General features: G+C 32.4%; 1 long non-coding RNA gene across 1 annotated transcript in view; it reads left to right on the top strand.

Annotated features, from left to right (window-relative positions):
• The window catches only part of LOC140450248 (uncharacterized), a 44235-nt gene that overhangs the window by 19672 nt on the left and 8020 nt on the right, over nucleotides 1–16543 (top strand). Inside the window, exon 3 of the long non-coding RNA XR_011951994.1 lies at nucleotides 8430–8726. This is a non-coding gene — a long non-coding RNA (uncharacterized lncRNA). The remainder of the gene's footprint in view (nucleotides 1–8429; nucleotides 8727–16543) is intronic.

Raw genomic sequence — 16543 nt, 5'->3', positions numbered from 1 at the left:
GGCGTCTAGTCATCAATGTATGGGTCGCGGGTTCGAGTCCTACACATGGTAGAAATTTTTTATTTAATAATAATTTAATAATTTGGATTAAAATTGTCTTATCAGTAGTAGATAATAAAAATAGTTGAAATACAAAAATAGTATGTACATTAATTCATATTAAAAATAACCAATTATTACTGGCCGTGCCGGCTAGCGTTCATGACGTCATCACGGGGCGTGACCGGAGCGCAGATGGGGTTTGTGACGTCAGGGGTCAAAGGTCAAAGTGGAGTATAGTGTCTCCCTTTCTACTTAGTACTGATTTGAAAACGGAGGACTTGGATTCTCCAATGCCTTTAAGTCACAATCACAAAATTTGAAAAAATAAATAGCATATCAGTGAATGTTTATGCTTTGGAATTAAATCAAGTTAAGGAAAAACAATTTTACGAAGTAGTGCCTGCTAGAATTACACAGAAAAACCTTGGTAGACGTAAATTTGCTTTTAATTCAGGATAAATATTTTCCAAAGTTGAGAAAGTTACTTTTAGATACTTCAGAAAAGAAGATTTTAAAACAAGAATTTGATAGTTTAGATGATACATTTAGTTTATTAACTTGTAAAGGAGTATTTTGTTATGATCATATCGATAGTTTGGAAAAATTTGAGGAAACTTCTTTACCAACAATTAGTCATTTTTATAATAAATTATGTGATGAACATATTAGCGAAGAGAAGTATGCTCATGCGCAGAGAGTTTAGTCTACATTTAAGTGTAAAAATTTGGGAGAGTACAGCGATTTGTATTTAAAAACAGATATTTTGCTTCTTGCTGATGTATTTGAACAATTTAGACAAAAATGTCGGGATACGTACCATTTAGATCCTGCGTGGTATTATACCATACCAGGATATACATGGGACTGTATGAAAATTTATACAAAATGTAAATTAGAGATATTAAAAGATGTGGATATGATTTTGTTTATTGAAAAAGACATAAGAGGTGGAATATCTGTGTGTAGCAACCGATTTTCTGAAGCTAACAATAAATACATGTCGACATATGATCCCACACAACCATCTAAGTACATTATGTATTTAGATGTAAATAATCTCTATGGTTGGGCCATGAGTGAGCATTTACCTTTTGGATGATTTAAATGGATTGAAGATGTTAACAAATTTGGTGTCGCATCAAAATCCACTAATCTTCCCGAGGGTCATATTGATATTATGTCAATACCGAATGATGCGAAGGAGGGCTATTTCTTTCAAGTTGACTTACAAGTATCCACATGAATTACATGACAAGCATAAAGATTTTCCATATGCTGCCGTACACCGCATACCTCCCGGTTCAAAACTACCAAAATTATTGCCAACTCTTTTTAATAAGTCAAAATATATTATTCACTATAGAAATCTAAAGCAAGCTTTATCTAACGGATTAATTTTAACTAAAATACACAAAGTTTTAAAATTTAATCAATGTGCATGGCTGCGACCCTATATCGAGTTCAATACTAACTTACGGGCCGCAGCTAAGAGTAGCTTCGAGAAAAATCTATATAAAATGATGAACAATGCTGTATTTGGTAAGACTATGGAGAATATAAGAAGACAGAATTGTAAAATTAGTAAAAAATTGTAATGGAAGATATGGAGCCAAAAACTTAATTGCAAGTATTCGGTTTCAGAGTCGTACTATCTTTAATGAAAATCTGGTGAAATCTGGTGGCCATCGAACTAACCAAATCAGTAGTGAGCTTTAATAAACCTCTGTTATAGAAGCAGCAATCCTAGACATATTAAAATTATGCATGTATGATTTTCATTATTCCTTCATGCTTCCAACGATGGGAGAAAAAAATTGTGTGTTATTGTACATGGATACAGACAGTTTTGTATATGAATTACGGTGTTCAGATGCATATAAGGAGGTTTTAAAGGCATACAACTCTAAATTTGATACATCCGACTATTCAGAAAATAACCCATATACGATAGAACGATTAAATAAAAAAATCCCTGATCTAATGAAGGATGAAGCCAATGGAAAAATAATTACGCATTTTATTGGTCTAAGATCAAAAATGTACACATTTAAATTACAGACAATTGAGGAGGAGAGAGAAAAAGAGAGACAACGTTTAACACGGAAACAGCTAAATAAAGAACAAATTCATTGTGATATTCGAAATTTAGGTATAACCAAAAAAGCAAAAGGTGTAAAATATAATGTAGTCAAAAGTATAATCACATTTGAAGATTTTGAAAATTGTTTAAAATACTATAAGATTAAAAGCACAAACCAAAGGTGTATTCGGCCATATCAATATTCAGTATTTAGCATAGAGCAAACAAAAACAGCCCTAAGTCCTTATGATTATAAACGATATTTAATACCAGAATCCTTTAAGACACTTCCCTGGGGACATTGTAATATACCATAATTTTTTTTTATATTGCGGATGTCGCAAAAATAAATGGTATCTCTTGTATTACAGAGACAAACGTTAAATAGTAGTAATAGTTTCTTAACATTCTACTAATAGATCGTTAAATATTAGTTTTCTTGTGATTATTCCCAATATTGAGGGAAATTTTGTAGATAATATGAATTAATTTTTATTTTATTAGTGTATACTTATTTTTCCAAATTGCATGTCTATTATATGTATATATCTGTACATTTGTACGTAACACTCACATTATTTTCGTATTGACATTAATTTATATCCCAATAATTGACAGGTAAAGGCAATTAAAACGTATGCAGTGAAACATTAATTGATTAATTCATATTTCAATAAAAGTTACAGACTTTTATTAACAAACAGTTAATTCAAGTTACAGACTTGAATAATAACAAGATAATATTCGACGAAAACTTTTCCAAATGCAAAAAAATTAATCATTTCACTCTATAACTTAAACAAACCATCGACGAACGACTTCCCGTTTTAACTTTAATGCTAAATGAATTCGAAAATTAATATTCTAATATCATCGATTGAGTCGTATTCTCTATATCAAATTAGATTTCAATCACCATCGATCGTAAAAAGTGGATTAAATAATACATCACAAATGATATTCTAATTAAAAGCCACCTGCGACGGTTATAGGAAGATATATTAAATAGGTTTATTGTTAAAGGCAACCGTATACACGTAAATATTTCTGATACTAGGAAGATTTTTAACACTCTTAAACGTTTTTTCATCGCTTGTTATGGCTTTTCTCTGCCTCTATATGTATTATGATATTTGCAAAAGATCCATCATCCTGACTCTTTTGATGGTTAAAATTCTACAAGAAAATCATTCTAATCCTATTTCAGGTCATTGAGGATTTAATCGTACATATAAGAGAATTAAAGAAAAATTACAAAATTACAACTAAAATGAAAAGATTAAACTGGTACTGAAAAAAAAAAATGATAATATTAAACATCCGATAGAAATTATCACTACAAGTACATATTTCCTTTCGAAAAAATATTTCTAAACGTTGTAGGTCCCTTTCTCATTTCCGAAAAAGGTAATGTTTTATCGTATCAAGACAATCTTACAAAACTTTCTTGTGCATTTTCTATTCTGAACCATGAATCTGAGACTATAAGCCGAGGGTTCACAGAAAAATTCATTTGTACATTTAGTATTCCAGAATCTATCGTATCAGATCAAGGATCAGACTTTATCTCCAATCTTTTAAAAAATGTAGCAAAACCCTTTTTAATATCCTAATATAATCCATTCAATAAATCGAATTAGATTTCAATCACCATTGATCATAAAGTATGTAGAAAGATATTTAAAAAAAATTATTGTTAAAGTTATCTGTGTACATGCAAATATCTCTGTTACTAGGACGATTTTAACACTCTTAAACGTTTTTTTTCTTCTCTCTTCATGGCTTTTCTCTGCCGCTATATGTATATTATGAAATTTAATGCAAAAATCCATCTTCTAGACTTTTTTGATGTACAAAATCTTACAAAAAAAACCTTTCATGGCTTTTCTCTCGAAGATCAATTTTCCATTTTAACTTTAATGCTAAATAAATTCGAAAATTAATATTCTAATATTATCGACTCAATCTTATTCTCTAAATCAAATTAGATTTCAATCAACATTAATCTTGTTAATAATACATCCCAGATATTACTCTAATCAGCATCCATCTACGACGTTTGTAGGAAGATATATTTAATGCAAAAGATCCATCTTCCAGACTCTTTCGATGGACAAAATCCTACAAGAAAATCATTCTAATCCTATTTCAGATAATTGAGAATATATAATCGTACAAATAAGAGAATTAAAGAAAAAATACTAAATTGTAACTTATGTCAAAAGTATAAACCAGTAGAAAAAAAAATGAAACATCTGATGGAAATTATCACTACAAGTTCATTCCCTTTCGAAAAAATATTTCTAAACATTGTAGGTCCCTTAGTCATTTTCGAAAAAGGTAATCTTTTATCCTAACTCTTCAAGACGATCTTACAAAATGTTCTTGTGCATTCCCTTTCCTGAACCACGAATCTGAGACTTTAAGACGAGGGTTTATAGAAAAATTCATTTGTACATTTAGTATTCCAGAATCTATCGTATCAGATCAAGGATCAGACTTTATCTCCAATCGTTTTAAAAATGTAGCAAAATTCTTTAAGATAAAGAAACTAAACTGTAGCGTTTATCACCCACAGTCTAATGATGCACTGGAAAGATATCATGCTACCTTAGTAGACTATCTAAAGCACTATATCAAAGACAGTCAGGCCAGTTGGGATGATTGGATTAATTGCGCAACGTTTTCTTTTAATACGACAATACATTCTTCAATCAAATTCTCTCCATTTGAACTTCTCGTTGGTAACAAAACTAACCTTCCAAGCTCTATCACCCAAAATCCTAAATTTCTCTACACCTATGACGATTATATAGATGCAGTTAATTCTAAATCACAAGTCACACCAATTAGCAGGATAAAATTTAATCAGCCTTAAAGATATATAAAACAAAGAATACTACGGTGGAAAAATTAAAGAAATAGAACACAATGTTGGTGATAATGTTTATCTCCTTAATAAATAAAAAACAGATAGGAAAATCTAGGAAAATTAAGTTTGCATCCCAAAGGACCGTATAAAGTAATAGATAAAATAGAAAAAAAAGCCGCAAAGTAGTTCATTTTAATCTCTTAAAATCAGCATTTGTGTCAGCTTAGTTGCTTCAATCCTCATCTTGGACACGTCTTTTATACGTGAATACACCTATTACGAAATCTTCAGGTATATATTATGAGTATTTACAACCTGTTTATTTCTATGAAAAATCATGGGATACAATAAATTAATTAGACCTAATTATATTTGGAGAAAAAATTATCATTTCTCGAAACCACTTACAGAAAAATGGTTCAAAAAATCCTTCAGATACACATCCATCTATTTATAAAACTAACTTAAAACTTATAATTCAAATAATATTGGCTAGCTTGAAAGAAAGCTAAGTCTTCGCTCATTGGACATAACAGATTCCAAAAGAGGACTACTGAATATTATAAGCTCCGCTTTCAAAACGTTATTCGGAACACTGGATAATAATGATGCTAAATTTTATGACAAAGCAATGATAAAGGTAAATAATGAAGAAAAACAAATGATTGATCTTTTTTAAATAAAAAATTCAAGTTGTTCAGTTGATAATCACTAATTTCAATAAAACAATTACAGACTTAAATAATAACAGGGCAATAATTGACGAAAACTTTTCCAAACTGCAAAAATATGTGGAACAATTCAAAATTAACCATTTTAAACTAGAATTTAAACAAACCATCGACGAACAATTTTCCGTTTTAATTTTAATACTAAATGAACTCGAAAATGAATATTCCAATATCATCGATTTAATCTTATTTCCTAAATCAAATTCGATTTCAATCAACATCGAATTTAAAGTCGATCAAATAATACATCACAGATGTTAGTAGATGAACAACACGGCCATGACTACCAACATAGGAAAAACAATGTGTTAGAGAGAGAGAGAGGCTGTCATGACTATAAGAATAGGGAAAACAATGGGTTAGAGAGAGACGTCGCATTTCGTGACGTATTTGCTGGCGACGTCCGAGCGCGTCGCCGGTGCGCGATCCTATTTTTAGGTGGGTCGTACGGTGCGCGAACCAGATGTGCGGTCGGTACCTTAATTTTTCACGCGATGCATCGGGATTCCGTAGATAAGAAGGGCGCGGCTGACCATTTGAATTTTGGAATTTAAATAAAACAACAATATAAACAAAGTAATTTTTTTATTAAAAGAACTATCACTAAGAAGGAACACAGCAATCTTCATTCGTATATAATTACAATTTTGTTTAACAAAGTTTTTAATTGTTTTAATAGACCGTCTTCAGGGCAAGGGTATCCCAAAAAGTTACCAACTGAACGTTCCTGCTGCTACAACTTTACGTGTGTATTCGCTGTACTTATAATAGGTATTGTTTTGAAAAAAAGTAAATAAACCCATCCGTGTACCTGAATGCTGATGTTATTTTATCTGGTATTCTGGGGAACAGATAATTTATTGGACCACGGTTTAAGACATCTCCACTTTCATTAAATTCAGTGTATGAATTATCATTGTACAATAAATATGTTTGACCGCTGTTTGTTTAACGTAAAACTTTTTTGAAGTTTTAAATTGGGCAAAGATGCAGCGTAATACCTATTATTGCTTACAGTTATTAGGTGTCCCTCGGAATTCTGAAAAATATGTGAAACTTGCATAGACCTCAACTCTTTAGGGAGATAATCGGTAATTAATTCAGGATGTTTTGGAAGACGCATCCCATTTAAATCAAACTTCCATAAATATTTGTCAGACCCAACGTACATTCGATAATTTGGAAACTGTGGAGATGTGGCTAGAGACATAAAATCGGGATACTGAATTAGACATATGTTTTTTATTGCAGGTGTTTTCAGCAAATAGGCCCCGTTTTTTAGTGCAGGTGTTTTCGGCATATAGCTCCTGGTTTGCGAAATTGTTGTTTGCGCTTGCGTAACTGGTGTTGGTGGTCCCGAAGAGGGAGCTTCTGTTTGTCCATATAACATGCTCATTGCCTTTTTATCATCATCACCAAAACTTGTCACATCTTCTTGATACCAAGCGTACTTAATTCAGTCAGTCCGAGGGAATGACCAATTTCATGCATTAGGACAGCCAAAAAATTAGCTTCACCATCAGGAGCTCTGCCATTTCCTATATACCACCGTTCATTAGCATCAAAATAAATTTCGGTACACCCACCGTTTGCGCTGGGATAGTATGCGTGAGCCAATACTTTTCCAGGACCATCAAAATTAAATGAATATTTAGAGGTTCCTTGACAACTTGCTCGAAAATTATGATTATTTGGCACCACAGTTATAGTAATATCCGGCTTTGAAGAAGGTATTATTAATCATTTAAACTTTAAATTAGATATTTTCTCCCATCTAGCGAAAGCTTCTGCAGCAAGATTTATATAAATAGGATTACTAATAGCTTGAGGAAAATACCAACTTAATTTCGATTTATTCCACTTTGAATTGCATAGTTATTGTCGTCAACAGAACATCGAGGCTTATTCATCATATTCATAGTGTCATTATTTAATGTTCCGGTCACCGGAAGATTGTATCTTTCTTGAAATTCAACTGAGGCCATATCTACACTAGAAATAGCATTACTTGACGCATTTAGATATCCGAAACGCATTAGAAAAGAACTAGCATACTCCAGGGTGCTATTTTCTGCACACACAGTTACAGAGAGCAAGAATAAGACATGTAAACAGACAAGCATCTTGATTTATACTAATCCCCAAAATTTTTAATTAAGTTATTTATACAAATTATTAAGAAATATTTAAAGTAAAAACGTTGAAAATAACGAAGAAAAATAAATGTTAGCAGAACATTTACATACCGCGTGCACAGGAAATAGCGGCTAAAGTAGTCTTTTTTACTTTTTATCTTTTTTGGGTTTTTCGTAATTATTCTGTGACAAATTTTTTAAGATTTTTCTTTTTTGAATACAACTAGATGTTGTCTGCTCTGCTGTTTATAACATTCCGAATTTGATAAAAATTCTGCATCTGTAGTTGCAATAAATAACTGTTTACAAAAAAGACGCTAGCATTTTGAAGTAGTCTTTTTTACTTTTTATGTTTTTTGTGTTTTTCGTATTCTATATAAAAATCAATTCAGCATCTGTAGTTGCATTAAATAATTGCCAATTATTCTTGTTTTACTGTTTATTTTCCTCTTATTCATGTCGTAAATCTTTTCGGTGTTTATTTTTTGATTTTGCAACTTTTCTACTCTGCTAGTATATTATTCTTTCATTTCAGATGGAGTTAACAAAAATTAATTCGTCATCTGTAGTTGCAGCGAGAAAACCAGTTAAGAAACTGAAAGACTTGCCTATCAACATTCCGGTGCCAATTAAGGAAGCCCGAATTGTTAAGACAACATTTGGTCAAGTCGTTCTGCTAGATTTGGGAGAAGAAGTGGTTGTTTTACCACCAAGAGTTACAGAGACCTACAGTGCCGTCATCGGAGAGTTTGCGAGCGGCAAATATTCCCTAGTTTTTCAAGGCCAGGTGGACATCGGGAGCAAGTACCAACCGATGTCATCATTTAAAATCCTCTAATTGAAAATACTGAGAGAAAGAGAGAGAGGTAAGCATTATGGATATTGGTAAGCAATGTGAAAATTTATTGTTATTCATCAAAAGAGTCAGAAAGATAGTTTTTGATAAATTCACGGCTAAAGACAAAGAAATTTGGGTAAAACGCTTAACGAAACAAATCAAAACTTGCAATAAAGTAATAAAAAAACGCAATTTGTCGATAGGTACAATTAGAAAACTGCAAACGCATGTAGGGCATTTTAAACAGATTATTTTCAATAGGCATGCAGGTATGGAGCTAGACAACAAACTAAAACATAGAGTTAAATGGGAAAATGTTGTTTCCGCGTTTAATAATCGAATTAAAACTGGAGTTATAGTTAATTTATATCATAAGGACCTAGCACATTTCCTAAATGATTGTTATATTATTTTTAAAAATAAAGTCAGAAAAATTTTAAAAGCAGATAAAGTTGTTAAAGTTAATGTTTGTTTTTGTGGAGACTATTAAAAAATCTGGGGAGGAGGAAATTTTAACTTTTAATTATTTTAATACAAAAAATGCTATACTAGACGTATCTACCGATACAGAGCGATGGTTTTTTGAGAATGTTAAAGATAAAATAAATAATAATTTATCCGAATTTCAGGAAAAGGACTCGGGTTTTGCATTAAATAAAATTGTATCTTAAGAAGTAAATATTAATCGATATGAAATTGGAAATGGTTCATCTTATATTAAACTCCCAGAGTCTATTCAAAAAAAGCGTGCTTGTATTAACGTAAAAAATTCAGATCAGGTATGTTTTTATTGGGCAATAGTTAGTGCCCTCTATCTGGCTAAAGTACATAAAGAACGTACGTCCTCATATCCATGGTACAGTACAGTATTAAAAACAGAAGACTTGGAGGCACGAATGCCGTTACATCAAATTTCAAAATTTGAAAAATTAAATAATGTCTCCGTCAATGTATATGCTTTAGAATTGATAGAAAATAATGAAAAGTCATTTTTCGCAGTATATCCAGCAAGATTAACTAAAACAGTAGTTTCCAAACATGCAAATCTTCTTTTAATTCAAAATCAGTATTTTCCTAAATTAAACGATTATGAAGCACCTCCAGTAGATAATGATAATTCTGAAATTAAGTACCATTACTGCCACATTACGAACTTTTCTAGATTAATTTCTAGACAAGTAAATAAAAGAAAGACCAAATTATTTCTTTGTAATAGATGCTTAAATTATTTTTCAACTGAAGGGAAATTGTCTGAACATGAAAAAATGTGTGCAGATATTAATAATTGTAAAATGTCATTTCCTAAATATGAAGCTGTTAGTTTTAAAAATTATACTTATAAACAAACAACGCCGTTTGTCATATATGCAGATTTTGAGTGCATTCTAGAAAAAGTTACAGATCGCCAAACATCTCATTCTACTAAAAAATATCAAAAACATATTCCGTATAGTGCCGGATACTATGTAAAATGTAGTTATGATGAAAAGTTGTCTTTTTTTAAGAGCTATATAGGCATTGACTGCATGGATTGGTTTGCTAATAAAATGCCAAATTTAGCTCAAAGTATTTATTCAAAAATGAAGATAATTATACCAATGGAGGAAAAACCGAGTACTTGTGGGGCTACAGTGTGTCACATATGTGAAAAATGTTTTTCTTCTACAGATATCGTTGTCAAAGATCACGATCATTCTACAGGAGCGTTCAGAAATTTCACCCACCAGGCATGTAATTTAAATTTTAAAAAAATCTTCGACGGAAACGTCGAATAGTAAAACTAGTCAGATCATGGAATGGGCGGTATGGTGCTAAAAATTTAATTTCTAGTGTACGGTTTCACTGCAGAAAAATATATATTACAAAAAATTAAAGTTACCAAAAAATGTACATGTTGTTTAAAAGTGAGTGATGTTTTGCCTGAAGTTAAATCTAATAAAATATTAAACATCACTCACTTTTAAACAATATGTACATTTTTTGGTAACTTTAATTTTTTGTAAAGGGTTGTACCCTAATATTTTGGTGGCTCAGGCATGTTAACCTGCTTTTTAACCTGATGATGGAGTTATTATTCCGAAAACGTTTGTGTTTTTTTTATGTAGCTCTTCTAAGGGTTTTTTAAATATACCTACATACAAAGATTTAAACCTCTTTTTTAGAGCACATTGGTGTTGGAACTTAGATCAAGAGGGAAATGAGATTAGTAATAAGGCAATCTACTGCCCACAGTATACCATTAGTTATGCAGCCGTCTAAGCGGCAACATCTTACGTCCTCGTCTAAGCGGCAACATCTTACGTTTGCAAACAAATTGTTTTTACAATCACTTGGTTTTAAACTGAAAACATGACAACTATGTATGGAAAACGATCACGTTTAAATAGCATAATGCCCCCAATATTTGATATTTATCGAAAGCCGATGTTTAACGAGTCGATTCGAAAGGCCGAATACCGAACATATGCACCATTCATCAAATCATTCAACTGCAATGACATTGTAGAATTTAGCATCAATCAAGTCGACTCGTTCTTTGCAATGAGCGAAACCTTGTTATGCATTAAATTATCGCTCGCAATAAATGGAACTGGCGACGTCAAACTAGCAAATAATGTGGGTGCTTTTAGCAGCATTCTACACGCTGCAGATCATTCATTCAACATACAGATACCTCTTAAACATACATTCAACATTGTCAATGATTATCCAATGATTACGTGTGGTCGTCAAACAATACGACTAGTTCGAGCTCGAAACGACAACGATTGCATAATTGTCAAAGAAAAAACTCCAGGCCATGTTACAACTGTTAAGATTAACATCACTAACATTGAGCTCAGAGTCAAGCACCTATTTCCCAATGATGATATTAAATTGGAACTTATGAAATCCATTCAACAAGATCAACTTATAGTTATTCCATTTAGAAAGTGGGAATTACATGAATTACCTGCCATTACCAAAGGCGCTAGACGTGAAGTTTGGGCCGTTAAAACTAGCACATCAGTTGAAGGGCCAGGTTATGTCATTGTTTTCTTTCAAACCAACAAACGTGACAAGAATTCAGCTGATCCCACCTTATTTGACAATGTTGATATTCAAAGTATCAGATTATCCTTAAATGGAGAATATTGGCCGAACGAGAGAATGCAGTTGGATTTTAGCAAAATTGATTACAATGAGGCCTATTTCAATTATACTGAATTCTATGCTAGCTACATATATTCACGTTATTTCACGTAACATTTCACGTCATTTCACGTGCCATTTCACGCCGAATGTCTCGTTCTGCGTCGACTGGCACGTCCTGCGTCGAATGTCACGTTCTGTTAGGCACCATACGGAAAAGAAGACGAATTGATAGTTACTATTAAACGTTGACAGAAGAAGAATTAACAGTTGCCTTCTGTCCCCCACCAACGCTTTCAATTGACGCCTGTCAAATAGCCGCGCCCATTTTATCTACGGAATCCCGATGCATCGCGTGAAAAATTAAGGTACCGACCGCACATCTGGTTCGCGCACCGTACGACCCACCTAAAAATAGGATCGCGCACCGGCAACGCGCTCGGACGTCGCCAGCAAATACGTCACGAAATGCGACGTCTCTCTCTAACCCATTGTTTTCCCTATTCCTATAGTCATGACAGCCTTTCTCTCTCTAACACATTGTTTTCCCTATGTTGGTAGTCATGGCCGTGTTGTTCATCTACTGATGTTATTCTAATGAACATCCCTCTGCGTCGCGTGTAGGAAGATATTATTAAATAGGTATATTGTCAAAGGCATCTGTATACTCGCAAAATACTTCTGTTACTAAGACGATTTTTAATCCTTTTTAACGTTTTTCATTTCTTTCCAGGTTTTTCTCTCGACGATCATTTTTCTATTTTAATTAATATTCTAATATCATCCATTCAATCTTATTTTCTAAATAAAAAACAGTTTGAACATAACATCACTCGAACATAAGTCGATGTTGATTTGAGGCTGACATGACGCTGACTTGCCCCTAACTTCACTTTGCGCGTGAGGTTAGGCACAAGCGTCGAAGACAATATTAGTTCTTTTCTAATATCTCATTCTATTTTCGCTTATATTTGTAACTTGTTTATACGTATATATGTATTTTCTCTGTCGAATTATTCTAAACTAAATTTTTGCTTTGACTAAAGACTTTTGCTTTGAAATTTTGCGTTGTTTCTTCTCTTAAAGACTTTCTTTTTAGACTAATTTTTCTATCTCTGTTTTATCTCGCGTCTCGTTGCAACAGATTAGAATCCCGCATCAGAAACACATTTTTTTAGGTTTATTTATACATCTTTTCTAATGTCTTGCATTTTTTTATTACATTCGTAACTTGTCATCATCATCATCATTGGTGCTACAGCCCTATAAAAGAGCCTCGACCTTCCCAAGTCTATTACGCCAGTCAGTTATATCCATTGCCAACTGTTGCCAGTTTGCTGCGCCTATTTGTCTACCATCCTCATCTACACCATCCCTCCATCTGAGTTTTGGTCTACCCCTACTTCTACTTCCCACAGGTTGTGACATAAGGATTCTTCTAGGAGGGTTGTTCTGCTGTGATCTTGCCAGATGTCCTGCACATCTTAGTCTTCCTATTTTTATAAAGGATACTACGTCTTTACCACCAAATATATGTTTATATCTGTGATATATCTCGTAGTTGTACCTCCTTCTCCAAACACCATTTTCACAGATGCCACCAAATATTCTTCTCAGGATCCTTCGTTCAAATATAAGCAGGAGATTTTCATCTGCCTTGGAAATGGTCCATGTCTCCGACCCATATGCCAACACTGGTTGTATTAGGGTTTTGTATATACATAGTTACTTTTGTTTTTTTTTTTGGTTTTTTTGTTTTTTTCGTAACTTGTATATACGTATATATGTCATTTTCTTTTTTACAGACCCTCTTTTTAGACACATTTTTCTGTTTCTGTATTATTCCGAGTCTCGTTGCATTAGGTTCGAGCCCCGCACCAGAGACACATTTTTTAGTTTTAGTAGATTTGTTTTTGATTTATTCATACATACTAGTTCTTTTCTAATATCTCGTTCTATTGTTGCTTATGTATATTCGTAACTTGTATAAATTTTCTCTGTCGAATTACTCTAAATTAAAAGACTTTTGCTTTGAAATTTTGTGATTGTTTTTTCGTACAAACCTTTTTAGATATTTTTTGTTTCTTATCCGTTGCATTAGGTTAGAGTCTCGCAATAAAGACACATTTTTTAGTTTATTTCATACATACTAGTTCTTTTGTAATATCTCATTCCATTTTCGCTTATATTTGTAACTTGTTTATAGGTATATATGTAATTTTCTCTGTCGAAATATTCTAAACTATATGTTTGCTTTGAAATTTTACGATCTTATTTCTCTTACAGACCTTCTGTTTTAGACACATTTTTTGTTTCTCTTTTACCCCAAGTCTCATTGCATCAGGTTAGAGTCCCTCACCACACATTTTGTTTTAGTTTTATTCATACATATTAGTTCTTTTCTAATATCTCGTTTTTTATGACTTTTGATTTAAAATTTTTGTTTGTTTTTTTATGAGTCTCTTAGCATGGATTGTTAAATTTTAGTTTTCTTGTGATTATTTTCAATCTAGCTGAAAAATTGCTGTTTTGTAGATAATATAAATTCATAAATATGTGACTGCAAATATACAGTATAAATATGATGTGATTTTGAATTGATTTTCTTTACAGACTTGTTCTAAAAAATTTTCAGAATGGGAATCATCAATCCTGTATTAGTACATACCAAACAACAGCTTATTTTAGCATGTCGGTACTTTGCGGGACTGGAATATGTATCTTTCGCTCAGCTATATCCTTGGTTTTTATACGAAACCCTAGCCGGCGATGAAACGGAATTATAGCTAGAATTATTATAGCTTATTTACCGAGTAAAAATAAGGAACGAGCTGTATTTTATATTTAGCATTCTGTAGCTACTGTAGCATTGATATTAAAAAATAATGTTTTATATTTAAGTCTGTACTTATTTAGTAAAAATATATTCTTTAAACCAGAATCTTTGGTTTTTCACTCCTATCCTAAATATGAATTTCGATTTACAATATTAACGCTTGTGTACGTACGTTAGCTTGTGACCTTTGGAGTGGTAGTCGAAACACGGATGTAGTGTCATTTTGGTAGTCGCCTTATTTGTTTTTTTATCCTGATATATTCGTTATATCCTCCCCATTCATTTGGTATGTTGCATGTTAGAATTCGATCAGTTGTTTATTTGGTGCTGAGCCAGATTCCAAATTTAAGTAAATAAATCAAAATTTGTCATATAGTTAATCTATTTTTTTTCATAGTGCCTTTTTGTAGTCGCCTTGATTATTTTTCTATCTAAATACATTCGTTAGATACGTATTCAATGCCTTTGTCAATGCCAATGTTATGGTAGATTTTTCTATATCAATCAATTCTATTCGTTAAACCCTATCACATAATACGTCGCACATCCCTCTATTTTAAGTCGTATAGGTACTACATACCTAAGGCCTTTATGGTTCATTGCTATGTTTAATTGTTTTATACGATTATACCTCTCGCTTTCTCTCCTTTCGAACGACCCCTAATACATAACGATCGGACCAATAAGCGTGTAGATACATATCTAAAGCCTTTATGGCATGATGTTATGTTTAATTTTTCTATAGTATCTAAATCTATTTATTTACCCCTATCACATGGTACCTTGCACATCCCGGTACGTTAAGTTGTTTAGGCATTACCTATCTAAGGCCTTTATGGTTCATCGCTTTGTTTAATTCTTCTACATGATTGTACCTCTTGGCTTTGCTCCTTTCCAATGACCCCTCATACATTATGATCGAAAATTTGTAATTATATTAATTTGAATAATAGTTAAACTACAGAAATATTTTTAAAGTAAAAATGGCGAATTACTGGTGCCGACTTGTCACATGATACCTCTCATATCTCTCTACGTTAAGCCGTTTAGGCACTACATACCTACAACCTTTATTGTCCATGTCACTACATACCTACAATCTTTGTTGTCCATGACTCTACGGACAAAGAAGAAGAATTGGCAGTTGCGGAAAGAATAAGAAGAAGAATAGATAGTTGACAAAAAGAAGAAGAGCGTTCTTAGGCACTACATACCTACAATCTTTTTTGTTTTGGTTATTTTATTTTTTTAACAATTTATTTATTTATTTAATATTTTAATTTTAACATAACGCCAACTAGCGGACAATAGCTGAATTATGGTAGTAGATTCCTTCGACATAATGTGCATCATCTTACTCACTAAAAGGTACTTCTCTCTCTAACACATTGATTTCCCTATCTCTATAGTGATCCAAATGTTGTACATCTACTTAGGTGGATTTAAATCTGGCCTAATGGAAGGCGTAGATATGACAGAACGTTGTGAATTGGTCTCATCAACATTTAGCCATAAAATTCTACAACTTAGTGCCAGCTAGAATAAAAGCTCTTAATTTTCATCAGTTTAAGGCAAAAATTAAGAGTTACCTTATAGTGAATGCCTTTTTTAGATATGAGGAGTATTTTACTTCCGATTTTAATTTGTTGTAATTGTCAATAGTATAAGTTAAAACACTGTATCTATGTTTTATATTTATATTTACGTATACTTCATCTAATTTACTTATTGTTGCACGTCATCCGCGTTATAGCCCGTGAGGTCACATGATACCAACACGAAATATTTAGGCGGTAGGTGTGTTCTTTTTTAAAATCACTTTGCTGAGTACACTGGCATAACAGCCACTAGACATATTTAATTATATACGCGTAGAA

The sequence above is a fragment of the Diabrotica undecimpunctata genome, chromosome 9, assembly GCF_040954645.1.
Source record: "Diabrotica undecimpunctata isolate CICGRU chromosome 9, icDiaUnde3, whole genome shotgun sequence".
Taxonomy (NCBI): domain Eukaryota; kingdom Metazoa; phylum Arthropoda; class Insecta; order Coleoptera; family Chrysomelidae; genus Diabrotica; species Diabrotica undecimpunctata.
This window is presented reverse-complemented; position numbering and strand designations above follow the sequence as displayed.